The following is a 17,870-nucleotide window of genomic DNA, read 5'->3' as shown; positions in this document are numbered from 1 at the left end:
AAGATAACGAATTCCCATGATCATATATGCACCTCTTTGGCAAAAAAATTTGATGGCATGATGATGTACAGTACTGCAAAGAACTGTATTGGATAGCAAAATGTTTCTATTTGTTAAATGCTTATCTTATATTGGAATTAAACTAAATATGTAACATGGATCATTTTTAAGTTTTCACAGTATCATTAAACAATTACTAGCCCATTTTACAGCTGACATGTCAGATTCAGAAGGATTAAGATTTTTGCTCCAAGCAATACAGCCAGTACATGACAGGTGAATCTGATGCTGAACTGCGCTCTTTATACAACACTTTACCTCTGCATCAATTCAGAGCAGGTAAGCCCATGGGTCACAAGAGCTTTGAAAAACCCCTCCGTGTTTGGTTGCAAGTGCATTATCTAAATACGAAACACTTGGCTTAGATCATGATTTCAGAAACAACCTTGCCCAAACATGAATATCCCTGCTGGGCATTTTAGAATATTGTTAACATATCTGTACTACGAAAGCAATCTACAAGTTGGATGAAATCACTATCAAAATAGCAATAAGGGACTGCTCTATAAAGAAGTTGACACCATTATTTCACGTTCATCTTAATTCTGTAGCTTAGCAAAGAAAACTATAGAAACTGTGAACGAGGGTCCAAATTATGTTCCTAGGTAGGCCTAGGTCACCTTAGACTTGAAAATGAGAATTTTGTCTTTCTTAGGTGGAGGAAACTCCAAGGATAAAGGCTTTTTGACAGTGGAATGTCACATTTTTCTCGTATCTTCTCTCTCATATCAAGTCTTATTGACCTAGCGTATGTCATTTCAGCAAAGCACATGCTAAATATTGCCCCTCTCAACCCATGGCCAATGGAAGAGCAGATGCTGCACATTTTGCCTTAGGCAAACATGACCCCACTTATTCCACACCCCTTCCTAAACATTGCTTCTTCCCAAAGTTGTCTGCAGCTTCCTCATCCTGGTTCCTATGAAGCCATGACAGAGCCTCTGCCCTCTGACCTCATTCTTCTGTCACATGGAAGCACATCTGATCTGTGGATTGAGCTGGTCCTGAAAAGTCCTGAGCCAACAGACCTGACCATACTCACCTGGGTGTGTCCAGAAAGGGAAGTGTAAGACGCAACCCTGCTGATGTTGCCACAGTAGGCAAACATATCCAATTTGTCTGGATAAAGGACACTTTGGAACATTTACGTCAAAACAATATTTTAAAAAGTGTCTACTGAAATGTTGGCAATAGCCGGGCTCAGTGGCTCAGCCTGTAATCCTGCGCCTTGGGAGGCTGAGGTGAGTGGATTGCCTGAGCCCACGGGTTTGAGACCCGCCTTGGCAACTTGGTGAGACTTCATCTCTACAATAAATCAAAAAATCAGCCAGGCGTGGTAGTGCACGCCTGTAGTTCCAGCTACTTGGAAGACTGAGACAGAAGGATCGCTGGAGCCCAGCAGGTCGAGGCTGCAGCAGCTGGAAGCGGCCACTGCACTCCAGTCTGGGTGACAGAGTGAGACTCCAACTCAAAAAAAAAAAAAAAAAAAGAGAAATGTTGGCATTTTTGCAAGTACTTTGTTGTATAAATAACATTAGGAAATAACAACTGTGGAAATTATTCTTCCTCTGCAATCATAATTTGTCTGCAACTGTCTCTTTTTAGGGGTATTTGCTCTTACCTCTTGACTGTCTCAGTTTTGGAAAGAAATCAGGTTTTAGCAACCTGTGCTGGTGGTCTGTACTTATGAGCACCTTAACATATAAAAGTGATGGAAAGCACCATCCCATCTCATGTCTATATAAAAAGCATTTTCTTCCTGGACACAAAGCTGTGGTACAAAAGGAGGATGGATTCAGCCTGTGTAATCCTTGATCTGTCAGCTCAGCACTGAGATCCCAGGAAAGAAAAAAGAAACAACATTGAAGATAGGCCTAGGTGTCATCTCCGGGCCACTTATGGAACTAAAGTTGTCCTTGATTAGTATCACGGAAGGGAGAGTGCCTGTTACTGGTCATGAATTTCATACCCGTAATGGATACCTGAGCTCCATCCAGAGCCATCTTGAATTTTCCCTGACTTAAGAATTTTGAAATAGGCTGGGTACAGTGGCTCACACCTGTAATCTCAGAACTTTGAGAGGCCGAGATGAGAGAATCACTTGAGGCCAAGACTCTGAGACCAGACAGGCAACATAGTGAGCTCCTGTCTCTACAAAAGATATAAAAAATTAGCTGGGGTTGGTGGTGCATGTCTGGGAGGCTGAGGTAGGAGGATTACTTGAGCCCAGGAGATCAAGGCTGCATTGAGCTATGATTATACCACTGCACTCCATCCTGAGTGACAGAGAAAGATCCTACCACTCCCCCCACCCCCCAAAAGTATTTTGAACTAAAGAATTCATCACCATGAGAATAGCAGTCAATGGGTGACTCACTCAATTCTTTCCACTTAGGGAAATAATTGTTTCCTCTTTGATTCTTGTCATCCTATCCTATCACTTTTATTATTTGGCTCAATAGAACTTAAGTGAAAACAAACCAATGCTTCAATTGGATAAAAAAAATATTGTTAGACCTGCCTTGAATCCTGTCCTTTCTTCTCATCACCTTTACTTGTGACTAAGCAGATCCTAGGTTAGAACAAACCATTTATTCAATCTGGCAACAAAACCAGAGCTCATATGAACAAAACATTTCTAGTATATGTAATAGCTTTGAAAATGAAACTTGAAGCAAATCTCACGAGCTTCCCCATAGGACAAGTTCTAGAACTGAGAAGTGTATGGAATTACAAATTTAAAGAAAATGTTTTCAAATTTTCTTTTAAAGATGTGATGTACAATTCAGGGTTAGGTACATAAGTGGACATTGCACTACATGTATTCACTGATAAGCAGACCCTGAACATTTCTATAAGAAAGGGATTGGCAGTAGTGGGACACTGCCAAGAGAGCGGGAGGTGCATAACATCAATAAGGGTACCAAATCTCAAACCAGGAGAAGTGGGAACCAGGGGAGGCCCAAACTTTACCTGTAAAAAAAAAAAATGTTTTTGTTTTTTTTTTGAGTTGCAATCTCACTTGGTCACCCAGACTGGAATGCAGTGGCCGCTTCCGGTCACTGCAGCGTCGACCCGCTGGGCTCCGGTGATCCTTCCGCCTCAGCCTTCCAAGTAGCTGTAACTACAGGCACGCGCTACCACGCCTGGTTAATTTTTTGATTTATTGACGAGATGAGGTCTTGCCAAGTTGCCCGGGTAGGTCTCGAACCCGCGGGCTCAGGCAATTCACTCACCTCAGCCTTCTAAGGCGTGGGATTACAGGCTGAGCCACTGAGCCTGGCTAAAAAAATGTTTTTAAGATATCACCATTAATACCAATCAACCGTGCTTAAGAGTCCCTGCTTCTCTTCTCTGAATATAAACATAAAACATGTATTTTGTACACAGCTTTGTAATAAAACACTAGCTCATAAAAAACAAACAAAAGACAAAACAAGTTGAAGCACACAGGAGTGGAAGGATTAGGTAGCAGGTCTCATGCACATTACTCGGTGCCATTAAGCTGTTAGAACAAATTTTTGCTCAGCAGTTTAAGGTGACTCTGACATTTTTCTAGCCGTGATATCTATATACATTTGCTAAAAGTAAAAGGAAATCCTCAGTAGCACCTAGGCTGATTCAACTTCCAGTTGATCCCATGAGATTCCAAGTCCCTTCTCCACATGCTCATTTCTAACACAATTCAGTTTACTTTGCCAGAAAAAAGACAAGATGAGAGACAGTTCTTCTCTTGTCTTGCTGCCTCCAGGCCCTCAAATGCTCTATCTAAGACTCACTCCTGTCAAAACAACTCAATGGATTATACAAACCTCCACAGAAATCTGTTTTTATGATCCAGCAGAAGTGAACTATCAATAGGGATGTAGTCTGGATAACCCCTCTATATAGGACCATTTCTGTATTTCCAGTTTTTGGAAGGAGGTGGTTTGGTCAAATGACCCTGAGAACATTGAAGCCAATATTCAGATTCTGACACAAGACTTTATTCATCCTGGGCATGCATTTTATTGACCATAGCACCTGAGCTCCTATGTCTTTGAATTCAGAATGAATGAAATGTATGTATATACTTTTACAAGTCTTTCCTGTAACAGCTTCTGCTTTCTAATAGTTCTTGTCTCATACTTCAAAGCCCCCAAACATTTGACATTCAGGTCAAGGATACCCAGGCCTGTGCAGAGAAGTCCACACTAAAGAAAGGGGATAATGTTGTCCGAAGTCCTTGATGGTTCTACATTTCAATTCACACTTGAGACTCCCATGAGAACCAGGGAAATGGAATCTTCACACAACTTGACCAAGATAAAAGCATTGTCTCCTGTTTCTAGAATGATGAGGAGGAATTTCACAGAAAGTTTTTTTTTTTTTTTCTAGGAAGGAACCAAATATTTTTCTTGGATCAGAGACTGCTCATTCCTGTATTCCTACTTTCTGCCTTCAAGTCAACCTACTTGCACACGTGTCATTAAAGTGCCCATCCTCTAACCCTAACACATTCCATCACAAAGAAACACAGCTGAGCAGATGGTAGAGTTGACCCCAATGAGTCCTGAGCCTGCCAACCTGACTATGCAAACCTGGGTGAGTGCAGATGGGGAAGGGCAAAATTCAATCCTCCACTGCTAATATTGTCACAGACAAATATACCCAATTTGTCTGGATACATAATTTTTAAAATTGTGTTTTGGTTTAATTCACCAAAGTTTCCAGTGAAATATCAGCATTTTTTTGCAAGCACTTGGTCATGTGAACAGTACTTATTTTGGGGTCTCTTTCTTCCTCTATGACCAAAAGTTTAGGCTATGATATAGTCTTTTTCTGAGGTACTTGCCTTTTCTGTCTCATTTTTGAATGAAGATTTTATAGGCCTATGTTGATAGTCTGATGTCATGAGAACCTTGGCATATAAAACTGATTGAAAGTAACTTCTTATATCTGTATATAAATATTTTTTCTTCTAGACATGGAACTGTTGTTCAGAAAGAACAAAATTGGTTTCTGCCTGTGTCATATTGAATCTATCTGCCCTGGCATCCTAGGAAACAAACATAAGATAGCATAGAAGTCAGGCCTGGCTACCTCTCTGGGACACTCGGGAGACACAACTGGTCATGAGGAAGGACTCTGTCATGGAAGGAGGAGTGCCAGCTACTGGCTAGGATTTTGCTTTCATAATGGACACCTGAGCTCTATCCACAGCCATCCTGGTTGTCCCTGCCTTAAGAAATTTAAACTAAAGAAAATCTATCCCCATCAGAACAATATCCAATGGTGACTCACTCAAAGCCTTCCACATCTGGAAAAATCAGGTTCTCCTTGATTCCTATCCTCATGTTCCATTCCTTTCATTATGTGACTCAGTAGAACCTAGATGAAGACAAGCCAGTTCTTCAATATGACAACACAATCAGGGCTCATATGAGCAAAACATTTCAAGTATATGTGATAGCTTATAAAAAAAAGAAATCAAGAACAGAATCTTGCAGTCTTCTCCACAGGGCAAGTTCTAGACTCAGAAGTGTACAAAGCTGAGAAGAGAGCAATCATTTCAGAAGTCACCATTAGTATCAGTCACTTTTACTTACCTATAGAGAGTATCTGCTGTTCTAACTCTAAGCATACAAAAAGGAAGAACATAGGAGTAGAAAGTTTGGGTGACAGGTGACATTACCTATACACACTACTGAATGACCTAAGAGCCTGCAGAACATATTTTGCTCCCTGCAGTGAGGACTCCTTTACAACCACTCTATCTACACACATTTGTTAGAAGTCCAACACAAAGGAAATCCTCAATCTCAACTCGGTTGATTCATACCTTCGACTCATAGGTATCAAGGCCTCTCTAATATGCACATCTCCTTTCACGATTCATTTTAATATCCTCAGAGAAAAGGCAAAAGTGTGATAAAATTATCTCTAACTTTCCAGGCTCTCATTCTTCTACCCTAAATTTATTCATACTGATACAACTCAAAGCTATGTGAGAAAAATTTGTGTATGACCTAACAAAAGCTCAATGTCAACTGGGGGGTGGAGACTCCCAGATCATCTTTCTAAACAGGACCACTTTCATACATCTAATTTTTAGCTTTTGAGGAAGATGGTTTGGTCAAACCACGATGAAGACATTGGAGCAAACTCCTAGAACCTGAGCATAGAAATTCACTCATTGATGGCATAAGTTTAACCCTCCATAGCAACTGGGCTCCTATGACATTGAAGTTGAAATAACTAGACTCTGTGTGAGTGTGTGGGTGTGTGTTTATATAAATAAGGTCTTTTATGTAACCTTGCCTCTATACCATAGTTCTGGTCTCATACTTAGACATTCAACAACTGAGAAAAAGTGTAAAGAAAATAGGCATGCCAGTGTAGAGAAGGCCACGCTAGAGGATGGGGACAAGATCTAAAGTCCATGAAGTTTCCAGAGTTCAATTTATACAGGAGGCTCCCATGAGAACCAGGGAAGTGGGACTGTCACACAACTTGACTAAATGAAAGCACCACCTGATATATATAGAATGACCAGTAATGATTGGGCAGAAAAATTTTTGTAGGATGAAAGCAAATGTCCTTTGAGGATTAGATACTACTAGTTTGAAGATCAAAAAACCAAAAACTTTGTTTTCAGATCCCTTACATACATGTTTATGTGTGCACAGGATGTCAGCAATACGTCCTGGTCATGAAGAGCCAAGAGAACATTCCTCTCAATCATGCAATTAGGACCTAGTGTTTACAGCAGATCACCCTGTATTCATGGCCCAAATAAAACCAGAAGAGGTGCTATCAGCCTCATGGGCAATCTGGCTCTTTGCTTCAACACAGTTGAAGGAGATGCCATCAAACCTCTCTGAAAGACCCTCAAAGATGCTTTTAAACTAATATATGTAAAGTGCCAAACAATAATATTTCAGTCTCCACTAAGGTTGATTCTAACATTTTAGGGGGAATCTAAGGAAGAAAATCAGTTTTAAGTCATAAAATGTCTCCACAGAAAGTTTATCTAGCATGGATACTGTGCGTCCTACAATGACTTTTCTACCTACAGAAATCTGTAGACACTAGAATAATGGCAAAGTGGTCTTAGGTAATGGAATTAATAGGGACTCTTGTTCTGCACGGATGACTTAGCTCCTACAGTTGTTGACTCAGAGCCATGCTTGGACACCAGCATTCACTTGCTAACAGGAGCAGAATAGCTTCCCATCTGCATGATTGCAAGTAGTCTGCTTACTGAGCATGCATTCGTCCAATGATTTGTACATACTCTTCTCACTATGTGCAGATCCTTCACCTGGAGTATCCAATTAGGAAGTTCCTCATTTTAAAGATTTCAAAAAAGAACAACAATGCCCTTCACAAGAATGCAGGAAAAAGACTGAAAACATACATGAATCAACCCCCAAATCAAAAGAAATCCAACAAACAAGCAGCAGCAACAAACTATAAGAACCTTATGACAGGGATAAACTGTCACATTTCAATAATTAGCCTGAAGGTGAATGGACTAAATGCACCACTGAAAAGACACAGAATGGCAAAATGGATAAAATGTCATGAAGCAACAATATATTGTCTCCAAGAGACTCATTCTCCAGAAAGGACATTCACAGACTCAAAGTAACTGGATAGGAAACAAAATTTCAGGCAAATGGAATACAAAAGAAAGCAGAAGTCACAATCTTAATATCAGATAAAATACCCTTTAAACTATTAAAAATTTAAAAAGATACAGAAGGTCACTACATAATAATAAAAGGTTCAACCATCAACAAGAAATATCCATCCTAAACATATAGACACCCAACATAGGAGCACCAACTTTCATAAAGCAGCTTCTAGGCAAACTAAAAAGAGATATTGACCCTAACACTATCACATCTGGGGACTTGTATACCCCACTCACAATCCTAGACAGATTATCAAGACAAAAAATCAACAAGGAGATCTGGAACCTCAGCATGACACTTGACCAAATGGACTTAATTGATACCTACAGAACACTCCCCCAACAACCATGTAATATACATTCAACTCATCACCACAAAGAACATCCTCTAAGATCAATTACATCCTCGGCCATAAGTCAAGCATAAACAAATTTCACAAGATTGAAATCCTGCCATGCACCATCTCAGACAACGGTGGAATAAAAATAAATATCAACACCAACAAAGTTCACCCAAAACCCACAAAACATGGACACTAAACAACATGATGCTAAACAACTTCTGGGCCAATGTGGAAATCAAAACAAAGATTAAAAGATATCTGGAAACAAATGAAAATGAAGCAACATCTTACCAAAACCTCTGGGATGCCATGAAAGTAGCATAAGAGGGGAATTTCCTATCTCTACAAACACACATAAAGAAAATGGAAAGATCATGAGTTAAATCACTGAAGGGAGCTGGGAAAGTAAAACCACAAAAACCCTAACTTCAGCAGAAGAATCCAGATCACCAAATAAAAGCCCAAATTCAGGACATTGGGGGAAAAAGATAATACAAAAAAAATCAACAAAACAAAAAGCTGGTTCTTTGAAAGGATAAACAAGATTGATGGTCCCCTAGCTAGACTGACCAAGAAAAAGAGAGAAAAGGCCCAAATAAACACAATCAGAAATGTAAAAGATCAAGTCACAACTGACCCTAAAGAAATACAAAAGATTACCAGAGACTGCTATGTACACTTATGTGGAAACAAACTTGAAAACCTAAAGGAAACGAAGGACTTTCTGACATCACACAACCTCCCCAGGTTGAAATAAGAGGAAATTGAGACCCTAAATAGACCAATCGCAATCCAGGAAATTGACCATGTCATAAGAAAACTACCTACAAAAAAAAGTCCTGAACCAGATGGCTTTCCAGCAGAATTCTACAAAACGTACAAGAAGGAACTGAACCAATTCTATTGGAAGTAAGTATCCGAGGCAATTGAGAATTATGGAACTCTCCCCAAATCATTTTACAAAGATAATATCACATTGATACCCAAACCAGGTAAAGATCCAACAAAGAAAGAAAACTACAGGCCAATATCCTTGATGAACATAGATGTTAAAATTCTCAACAATATCCTAACAAATTGAACTCAACAGCACATCTCAAAAATCATTCACCACTTGGACAATCATTGGACCAAGTAGGCTGCATCCCCAGAATGCAGGGCTGGTTCAACATTTATAAGACCATAAACATAATTAAATACATCAACAGATATAAAAACAAAAACCACATGATTACATATTTAGACACGGAAAAAGTTTTTGATAAAATTCAGCATCCCTTCTTGATAAAAACCTTCGAACATTGAGGCATTGACAGAACATAGCTCAAAATAGTAAGAGCCATCTGCGCAAAACCCACAGTCGGCATACTGCTAAGCAGACAGAAATTGGAACTATGTCCCCTGAAAACTGTAACAAGACAAGGATGCCCACTCTCACCCCTCTTGTGCAATATAGTATTGGAAGTCCTAGCTAGAGCAATCAGACAAGAGAAGATCAAGGGTATCCAAATAGGAAAAGAGGAAGTTAAATTATCCCTCTTCATGGATGATATGATCACATACCTCAAAAATCCAAGAGAATCTGCCAAAAATATCCTTGCACTGATAAAGGATTTTGGCAAAGTCTCAGAGTATGAAATTAATGTGCAAATGACAGTTGCGTTTCTATACACCAACAATAAACACACAGAAACTCAAATAAAAAGCACAATCCGATTCACATTAGCGAGAAAAAAATCAAATACTTTGGTATCTTCCTACTAGAGACATGAAAGATGTTTACATTGAAAGCTACAAAACGCTGCTCAAAGAAATCAAAGATGGCACAAACAATTGGAAAATTATTCCATGCTCATGGATTGAAAGAATCAACATTGTTAAGATGTCCATCCTACCCAAGGCAATCTACAGATTCAGCGCAATACCCAATAAACTACCAACATCATTCTTCTCAGACCTGGAAATGATAATACAGGAATTCATATGGAAACATAAACAACCAAAATCATCATTAGAAAACAAAAACAAAAACAACCAAAAAACCCCGCAAAAAAAACAAAAAACAAAAAAACAAAGCAGGAGGTATCACACTCCCAGACTTCAAACCTTATTATAAAGTTACAATAATCAAAACAGCCTGGTATTGGTACAAGAACACGCATATAGACCATATAGAACAGGATAGAGATTCCAGAAGCAAAACCTCAATTTCTCAACTAACTCATCTTCGACAAAGCCTCCACCACTAACCACTGGGGAGAGGCGAACCGATTCAGTAAATGGTGATGGGAAAACTGGCTGACCACATGCAGAAGATTAAAACAGGACCCCTACCTATCCCCCTACACAAAAATCACCTCTAAATGTATCAAAGACCTAAACGTGAAAACTCAAACAGTAAGAAGTTAGAAAGTGCAGGAGACACTCTTATGGAAATCGGAACTGACAACCAATTCCTGATCAAAACCTCAAGTTTCCATGCCATAAGTGATAACATAGACAAGTGGGACTTTGTCAAACTGACAAGCTTCTGCAAAGCCAAAGAAACCATCAAGAGAGCAGGGAGACAGCCCACAGACTGGGAAAAAATATTTGCCAACTGTATGTCTGACAGAGGCCTAACATTTAGCATCTACAAAGATCTCAAACATGCTGAAAAGAAAAAAACAAACTGTCCCATTACAGAGTGGGCAAAAGATATGAATAGACACTTCTCAAAAGAAGACATCCAAGCAGCCAACAGATACATTAAAAACGCTCAGCCTCACTAGTCATCAAATAAATGCAAATTAAAACTACACTGAGATACCACCTATCTCCAGTCAGGATGGCCATCATCAATAACAAAAAATAACATGCTGGAGAGGATGTGGTGAAAAGGGAACACTTCTACATTGTTGGTGGGAGTGTAATCTAGTACAGCCTCTGTGGAAAACAGTGTGGTGATTCCTAAAAGATCTAAAAACCGACCTTCAATATGACCCTGCAATCCCCCTACTGGGAATATACGCAGAAGAACTCAATTCACTCTATAAAAAAGGTACCTGCACACGTATGTTTATTGCAGCATTGTTCACAATAGCAAGAACATGGAACCAACTGGTGCTGCCCATCAAAAGAAGACTGGATTAAAAAAATGTGGTACATATACATGATGAAATATTATACAGCCATAAAGAAGAACAAAATCATGAACTTCACAGCAACTGGGATGAACTTAGAGTCTATAGTACTGAGTGATCTTTCATAGAAACAAAGAACTAAATATCACATGTTCTCACACATAAGCGGACCTTGAATATCTGTCATAATACTATAAGAAAAGGATCGGCAGTAGCGGGAAACTGTGGGGGGGGGGTGCTTGGGGATGGGGAGGCAAGATTGGCAGTGGAGGGAATCCGCCTGTGGAAGCGGGGGCACACCTCATCAAGGGTACCTGCATAATGAACATTTGTATACCCTGAATTATACCCCCCTTCTTTAAAATAAAAAAATTAAAAGGCAAAACAAAAGCAAACTAAAAAATATAAATAAATAAAAAACAAAAATAAAAAATGTCTGTCAAGCAAAGTATTTCATAAAGACTTCCTAAGTCCCATTTGCATTATACAGTCTTCCAATAAAAGATTTGTCAGACTGTACGATGATTGTTCAGTCACTTGATTTGTCTGTCCTTATATACTACAGACACTTTCAAGGAAGTTCATTTTTATGTCCTCAGTTCTTGTTCACAGCGTGGGCTCAAACACTGCTAGATGAAATGATGAGTGATCCTGAGAAACTGGTTTGAAGTATTCTGATCCAGAGTCATAGACTTAACTCAGCCTACTTTCGCAAAGGTTTGCACTCTAAGTCACTCAATCTGATGGGTCAGCAACATCATTTTTTTTTTTTTTAACCCAGTGTAGGAGATTGGGAAAACTGTTGGCAAGGTATCAGACTTCAGCTCAGACTGTGACTCACCAACAGGTTACTAAGAGGCAAGTTTATATCATTCTTCTTCTTCTTCTATTTTTCTTTTTGGTTGTTTATTTTTTCTTTATTTTAAAGATGTAGGGTATAATTCAGGCTTAGGTATACAAATATTCATTATGCAGCTACCCGTGTTGATGAGGTGTGCCCCTCCCTCCCCTGGCAGTTTCTCTCAACTACCAATCCTACTCCCCCCTCCCCTGGCAGTTTCCATTACTGCCAATCCCTTTCTTACAGTATTATGATAATTGTTCAAGGTCCACTTATGAGTGAGAACATATCATTCCTCTTAATCTCATAATCCTTATCTGAAAACATGATCCTAAATGCCCACTGGATTAATTTATTTGAGTGTTAGGGTGTATATAGCTGAGTATCTAGGGCAGTTGACTTCTAGCTTGTGACATAGAAGTCATTCTTATAGATACTATCAGCACCTACAAAGCCAAATTCAAAGACAGGGTAAGGTTTAATTAGATTGTACACTTTTCATATAGACATGAGGGTGTGTCTTTATTATCTTGTGAAGAGAATTAATTCCCATGTTAAAAACTGAAAATCCTTGGCAAAAAAAATGTTAACAGTATAATGATATGGAAAACTGAATAAAATTGTATTGAATACAAAAATAGCTTTATTTATTGAATGCTTATCTCAGCTGCTAGGTATTGGCCTAAGAGTCCACATGAATCATATTTTTTAGTACTCACAGTATCATAAACCTTATTAGCCCATTTTTAAAGGTGAGATGTCAGATTCAGAATGATTAAGAATTTTGCAACAGGCAGCACACCAGTGAATTACAGAAATGTCTGAGGTTGAATTATGTTCTTTACACAGCACTCTATCCACAGCATCGATTCAAGGCAGGTAAGCCCGTGAGACACGCTAGCTCGGCAAGAAACTTATGAGTTGACTGAAAAGATTATTTCAGAATCTACCAGGCAAAAATATGAAAATCTCTTAGAATTCTTGGAATATTGTCAAAATGTTCTTATTTCTCAAAGCAGTATACAGATTTAATGCAAGTCCTATCAAAATATCAATGAAGAGCTCTTCTATACTGAGGCCAACACCATTCTTAACTCTGTAGCTTGGCCAGGTGAACTGCAAAAGGTGTAAGATGACAGTCTCCAAGTTGTTTTCCTAGGCAGACCTGTGTTACCCCTGACCTGACAAGGAGAATGTTGTCAGGAAGAAATTACAACATTAGAGGCTCGTATCAGCACTGACCTATCCTGAACAATGGGCTGTCACATGTTCTTTATGTCCTCTCTCATATAGCAAGTCTTACTGGCCTGATGTATTTCTTTTCTTTTCTTTTTTTTGCGGGTAACCTTGTTGATGAGGTATGCCCCTCCATCCCCTGACAGTTTCCCTCAACTGCCAATCCCACCTCCCCCTCCCCTGGAAGTTTCCCACTACTTCCAATCCCTTTCTTATAGTATTATGATAATTGTTCAAGGTCCGTTTATAATAGAGAACATACGGTACCTCTGTCCTTTTTGTGATAGATCACTTAGTATGATTGACACTAAATCCATCCAAGTTGCTGCAAAGTCCATATGTGTGTCCTTCTTTATGGCTGCATAATATTCCATTGTGTATATGTACCATATTTTTAAAATCCAGCCCATCTTCGATGAGCAGCTTGGTGGTTCCATGTTTTGCTATTGTGAATAGAACTGCAACAATCATGCGTGTGCCGGTATCTTTTTTTTGAAGAATGATTTGAGTTCCTCTGGGTATATTCCCGGGGGGGGATTGCTGGGTCATATGGAAGGTCAATTTCTGGCTCTTTCAGAAATTGCCACATTGTCTTTCAAAGAGGTTGCACTAGTTTGCATTCTCACCAGCAGTGTAAAAGCGTTTCTTTTTCATTACATCCTTGCCAGCAGCTGTTGTTGTCTGTTTTATTAATGACGGCCATTCTTACTGGGGTTAGGTGGTATCTCAATGTGGTTCTGATTTGCATTTCTCTGATGATGAGTGAGACTGAGCACTTTTTCATATGTCTGTTGGCTACCTGTATATCTTCTATCTTCTTTTGAGAAGTGTCTATTCATGTCTTTTGCCCAATTTTTTTAAATAAAGACGTGGGGTACAATTTAGAGTTAGGTATACAAACACTGATTATGCAGGTACCCTTGTTGATGAGGTATGTCCCTACCTCCCCTAGCAGTTTTGCCCACTTTTGAATGGGGCTTTTTTTTCTTTTTGGCGCATTTGAGTTCCTTGTAGATCCTAGATGTTAGGCCTTTGTCAGATATACAATTGGCAAATATTTTTTCCCATTCTGTGGGCTGTCTCCCTGCTCTCTTGATGGTTTCTTTTGCTTTGCAGAAACTCATCAGTTTGATGAGGTCTCACTTGTCTATCTTATTTCTTATTGTATGGGCACTTAGGGTTCTGATAACGAATAGGTTGTAAGTTCCAATTTCCATAAGGGTGTCTCCTGCATTTTCTAAGATTCTTATAGTTTGAGGTTTTACATTTAGGTCTTTGATCCACTTAGAGTCAATTTTTGTGTATGATGATAAGTAAGGGTTCTGTTTCAATCTTCTGCATGTGGTCAGCCAATTTTCTGAGCACCATTTACTGAGTAGGTTCTCCTCTCCCCAGTGGTTGTTGTTGGAGACTTTGTCAAAGATGAGTTGGTTGAGAAATTGAGGTTTTGCTTCCAGAATCTCTATCCTGTTCCATTGGCACATGCCTGTTCTTGTAACAATACCAGGCTGTTTTGATTACTGTAAGCTTACAGTAAAGTTTGAAGTCCGGAAGAGTGAAACGTCCTGCCTTGTTTCTTGTGCTAAGGATTGTTTTGGCTATTCATGGCCATTTATGTTTCCATATGAATTTCTGTATTGTCATTTCCAGGTCTGATAAGAATGATGTTGGTAATTTAATGAATATTGCACTGAACCTGTAGATTGCCTTTGGTAGGATGGACATCTTAACAATGTTGATTCTTACAATACATAAGCATGGAATATTTTTCCATTTGTTTGTGTCTTCTTGGATTTCTTTGAGCAGTGTTTTGTAGTTCTCATTGTAAAGGTCTTTTACTTCTCTGGTTAGAAAGATGCCGAGGTATTTCATTTTTTGTGAGGCTATTGTGAATGGGATTGTGTTTTTTTTTTTGTTCTCTGTCTGTTTGTTGTTGGTGTATAAGAATGCAACTGTCTTTTGCACATTTATTTTGTACCCTGACACTTTGCCAAAGTCCTTAATCAGTGCAAGCAGGTTTTTGATTGACTCTTTTGGATTTTTGAGGTATAGGATCATATCGTCAGCCATGAGGGATAACTTGACTTCCTATTTTCCTACTTGGATACCCCTGATTTCCTTCTCTTGTCTAATTGTCCAAGCTAGGACTTCCAATACAATGTTGAACCAGAAGGATGAGAGTGGGCTGTCTTGTCTTTTTCCAGTTTTCAGGGGAAATGTTTCCAATTTCTGCCCATTTAGCAATATGTTAGCTGTGAGTTTATCGTAGATGGCACTTAGTATTTTGAGGTATGTTCCTTCTATACCTAGGTGTTTGAGGGTTTTTATCAAGAAGGGATCCTGGATTTTATCAAAAGTTTTTTCTGCATCTAACGATATAATCATGTGGTTCTTGTTTTGACATCTGTTAATGTATTTAATGACATTTACGGTCTTGCGAATGCTGAACCAGCTCTGCATCCTAGGGATGAAGCCTTCTTGGTCATGGTGGGTGATTTTTGAAATGTGTTTTTGGATTTGATTTGCTAGAATCTTGTTGAGGATTTTTGCATCTATTTTCATAAGGGATATTGGCCTGTAGTTCTCTTTTTGTTGTTGTTGTTGGATCTTTATTCAGGTTGGGTATCAGTGTGATATTAGCTTCATAAAATAATTTGGGGAGAATTCCATCTTTCTCAATTGCCTGGAATACTTTCAATAGGATTGATATCAGCTCCTCCTTGTACATTTTGTAGAATTCTGCTGGAAAGTCATTCGGTCCAGGGCTTTTTTGGTAGGTAGTTTTCGTATGACAGAGTCAATTTCTTGGATTGTTATTGGTCTATTTAGTGTCTCAATGTTTTCTTGTTTCAACCTGGGGAGGTTGTGTGATGTCAGAAAGTCCTCCATTTCATTTAAGTTATCAAGTTTGTTTCCATACAGGTGTGCATAGTAATCTCTGATAATCTTTTGTATTTCTTCGGGGTCAGTTGTGATTTGATCTTTTGTATTTCTGATTGTGTTTATTTGGGCTTTTTCTTGGTCATTAGGGCTAGGGGTCCATCAATCTTGTTAATGCTTTCAAATAACCAGATTTTCGTTTTGTTGTTTTCCATGATATTTTTGTTGTCCACGTTCCATATTTGGGCTCTTATTTTGGTTATCTGAATTCTTCTGCTAAAGTTAGGGTTTTGGTAGTCTTCTCTTTCTAGCTCCCTTAGGTGATTTGTTAGGTTCTCAACTTGTGATCTTTCCATTTTCTTGATGTGTGCTCATAGAGATATACGAGAACTGCTTTCATGGCATCCTAGAAGTTTTGGTAAGATGTTTCTTCATTTTCATTTGTTTCCAGGAATCTTTTAATTTCTGATTTGATTTCAGTGTTGACCCAGTAGTTGTTCAGCATCATGCTATTTATTGTCCATGCCTTTGTGGACTTTAGGGAAGTTTTGTTGGTGCCATATGTATTTCATTTTAGCAAAGAAATGCCAAGTGTTGCTCCTCCTAACCCATGCCCAATGGCAGGATAGTTGGTACACATTTTGGTTTAGGCCAATATAACCCAACCATCCTATCCCGTCAAAAATACTCTCTCCCTAAGTTGTCTGCAATTCTTGCTTCCTGGTGCCTATGCAGTCATGAAAGAGTCTCTTTTTTTCTGACCTCATTCTTCCTATCACAAAAAAGCACATTTCAGCTGAGGATAGAATTGGCCCCTGAGCCTGCAGACCTGGTGAGTTCAGAAAGGGAAGTGCAAGATTCGACTCTCCACTGCAATATTGATACAGGAGACAAACATGTCCAATCTGTTTTAATAACAAATACAAAATGTCTTTTCGTTTGTTGCTATTTTTTGTGATCTTTTTTCCAATTTTGATTTCATGACCAAAAACATATCTGCGAGAGTCCGTCTTCCTCTGCAAACACAATTTTAGTCAATGAATATAGTCTCTTGCAGGAATACTTGCTCCTCCTCCCTGCCAAGTATCTCAGTTCTGGAAAGAAACCAGATTCTATAGTTGTCTGAATGTATATAAACCTTGAGGTATAAAACTGATTATTAATACAGATTAACTCTCATTTTATTATAGAGATGTGGGCTACAAGTCAGGATTAACTACAGAAGTAGGCTGCATGCAGGTGAAGTTTTAGCCTCTAACTGGTCCTCAATTCCCTGGTTTGAGACTAAGTACACTTTGTGTTGTTATGAGCCCCCTTCTCTCCCTCCCTCCCTCCTCCCCTGGCAGTGCCCAGTAGACTGCTCATCCCTCCGTGTTAATGTGATTAATATTCTGGTCTCACTTATGAATGAGAACATGTAGTATTCAGTTCTTTGTTTCTGTGATAGATCACTAAGCATGATGGCCTCCAACTCCATCCAATTTGCTGCAAAGTTCATGATTTTGTTCTACTTTATGGCTGCATAATACTTCATCGTGTATACGTATCACATTTTCTTTATCCACTTTGTGCTAAACCACATTTCCACTTTTGGCTGTGCCATTTATGGTCCATCTGCCTAGCCCCAAGGTCCCTGGAAAAAATATGAGGCAGCATCAAGTTCAGGCCTGCCTGCCCTCTCTGGTCCACTTGGGGAATACAACTGGCCA

General features: G+C 39.0%; 1 pseudogene across 1 annotated transcript in view; it reads left to right on the top strand.

The window, feature by feature from the left end:
* Positions 1-269: 269 nt before the first annotated feature.
* LOC103270376 overlaps positions 270-17,870 on the top strand; it is a 58,468-nt pseudogene continuing 40,867 nt past the window's right edge. Inside the window, exon 1 of the transcript XR_504960.2 lies at positions 270-339. The product of XR_504960.2 is annotated as a spliceosome-associated protein CWC15 homolog pseudogene (transcript). The remainder of the gene's footprint in view (positions 340-17,870) is intronic.

Source organism: Carlito syrichta, unplaced genomic scaffold, assembly GCF_000164805.1.
Source record: "Carlito syrichta isolate Samal-C Ts95f unplaced genomic scaffold, Tarsius_syrichta-2.0.1 Scaffold309815, whole genome shotgun sequence".
NCBI classification, from domain to species: Eukaryota; Metazoa; Chordata; class Mammalia; order Primates; family Tarsiidae; genus Carlito; species Carlito syrichta.
The sequence above is the reverse complement of the archived record's forward strand: the minus strand, read 5'-3'. Positions and strand labels throughout refer to the sequence as shown.